This window comes from Falco peregrinus, unplaced genomic scaffold (assembly GCF_023634155.1).
Source record: "Falco peregrinus isolate bFalPer1 unplaced genomic scaffold, bFalPer1.pri scaffold_52, whole genome shotgun sequence".
Lineage (NCBI taxonomy): Eukaryota > Metazoa > Chordata > Aves > Falconiformes > Falconidae > Falco > Falco peregrinus.
In genome coordinates, this window is record NW_026599616.1 from 50,001 (window position 1) to 52,500 (window position 2,500).

Consider the following 2,500-nt stretch of genomic DNA (forward strand, 5'->3'; position numbering starts at 1 on the left):
AGCGACCCGCGGAGGCGGGCGCGACCTGGCGACCGAGGCCCCTTCGCCGGGGGGCGCGGCTCGCTCCGCAGCAGGCAGGGGTGGCAGCGCAGAAGCCAAAGCAGCGGCACAGAAGGAGACGCCCCCTTCTTGGCCCGCCGAACGCGGGCACGACCCCACAAAAAAAATTCGGCTCTCCCCCTTCTTTCTGCCTTCTGCGCGCCCCGTTTCGTCTCTCGTGGCTCGGCCACCACACCGCCCATGCGCTGCTCGCGGCCGGCACACCCGCGGGGGTGTAAGCCCCGGACCGAGGCCGGCACCGACACCTCGGCGTGGTGTAGGACCGCCTGAAAACTCGCAGGGCCACGCGGCCGTCACACAGCCCGGTTTCGGTACGAGAAAGCCCCGGGAACCCGACATGAGCAGAGCAAGGTGGGGGGGGGGGGCGGACGGACAGGCAGAGCACGCAACCCACGGCCGCCACACCACCGCGCCGTCGCACCCTCCTCCTCCTCCTCCCCCTTTTTCTTTGCTCACGGGGACACCGAGGGCAAGCGCACACCTCACACGCGCGACGGGAGGCGAATTGGAAAGGAAACCACCCTGGCCCGAACACCGGACGCCACCGCGGCCACCCCTGGCACGGGGAGCGCACAGCAGAGCCGGCCCGCCGGGGGCCCTCTCCGACGCGACCCGAATGGCCTCATCGATCAGGAAAGGGAAAGGAGCGAGAAGCGGCAGCCCCCCCCCACGGACACGATTACCTGGGACGGCATTGACAGTCAGTCGGCGGCCGCCACGAGCCTGCGGGTAACGTTTCTCCCGGCCTCGCTGGCGGTCCCTCCCGGCGGGGCTTCCCACCCTCGCTGCTGCTGCTTGCTGCTGCTGCTGCCGCCGCACCAGGCTCTGGGCTGGGCGCACGGCCTTTGCTCCCCCACCACCACCACCACGCGCACCGCGCGGGAAGGAACAAGCCCGAGTTTAACTTGCGGACGCCTCGCTTGCTGAACGGGCAAGCCGAAAGGGCGACACGGACACGGACCGGCCCGCTGGACGGGCAAGCGAATGGGCAACACAAACACGCCCGGCCCCGGCGGCCACCCTTCAGTAGCCGGCTGCGCCGAGCGCGCTGCTCGCGAGAGGAGTCACCGCTCGCTCTCCTATAGTACGGACTAGGGCAGCCGTGACAGCGGCAGGCTGCAAGAGGGTGGCGCATCTGGACACGGGGAGAGGGAGCGGCGACAGAGGCCACACGACGATGACGTCGCTGGAGGCAGTGTTGAGAGTGCGACCCCTTCGGCACCTCGGCGGCACGGAGGAGAAAAACAGGTCTACCAGACGGGCCCAGAAATGCGGCTAAGTCCCCTCCCGTCGCCAGGGGTAAACGTGGCCGTCCTTTCCGCGAAGGGCTCCGGCAGGGGCATCGCGCCCCCAACCGGCGAGACTGTTACTGAGCTCGCTCTTTCCGTTCCCGGGCAGCCTCCCGGGATGCCGTGCGGCACGGCCGAGACCGATGCTCTCGCTGTCTAGTCGCCGGTGGGGGGGGGGGGGGGGGGCGCGGTGGCCAGAAACGGAGGCCAGGTCTACCCGGCAGAGGAAAGCGGAGGAGGCGGAGGCTAGCTCTACCTCGGAGCAGGGCGCGCGTCCTCCAAGAGGCGGAGGCGGACGGCGGCTTACTCCCCGCGCGCCCTGCTATTGGCCGGTGACAATCGCCTGGAACCGACGGACGGACGGACCCGGCGGACGGGGAGATGCCTCCGTCGGCCTCGCTGGCCGTCAAGAAACGGGACCGACAAAGCCCCGCCTTCGGGAGGTCCAACCGGAGCGAACGGGGCACCCGTTCACGACGTGCACGGCCGACGGGAGGTCCTTTGCTGCCGCCGCCGTCCCGTCTGTCCTCGATGGTGATCGCCCCGTGGAATGGGACTTGGGCGGCATGCGTGCCCTCTCCTCTCCTCTCCTCTCCTCTCCTCTCCTCTCCTCTCCTCTCCTCTCCTCTCCTCTCCTCTCCTCTCCTCTCCTCTCCTCTCCTCTCCTCTCCTCTCCCTCTCCTCTCCTCTCCCTCTCCTCTCCTCTCCCCGGCTCGGCTCGGCTCGGCTCGGCTCGCCTAAGAACGGCTCGGCTCGGCTGGGCTGGGCTGGGCTGAGATCGGCTCGGCTCGGCTCGGCACGGCTCGTTTCGCCTAAGATCGGCTCGGCTCGGCTCGGCTCGGCTCGGCTCGTTTCGCCTAAGATCGGCTCGGCTCGGCTCGGCTCGGCTCGGCTCGGCTCGGCACGGCTCGTTTCGCCTAAGATCGGCTCGGCTGAGATCGGCTCGGCTCGGCTCGCCTAAGATCGGCTCGCCTAAGATCGGCTCGGCTCGGCTCGTTTCGCCTAAGATCGGCTCGGCTCGGCTGGGCTGGGCTGGGCTGAGATCGGCTCGGCTCGGCACGGCTCGGCTCGCCTAAGATCGGCTCGGCTCGGCTCGTTTCGCCTAAGATCGGCTCGGCTCGGCTCGGCTCGGCTCGGCTCGGCTCGGCTCG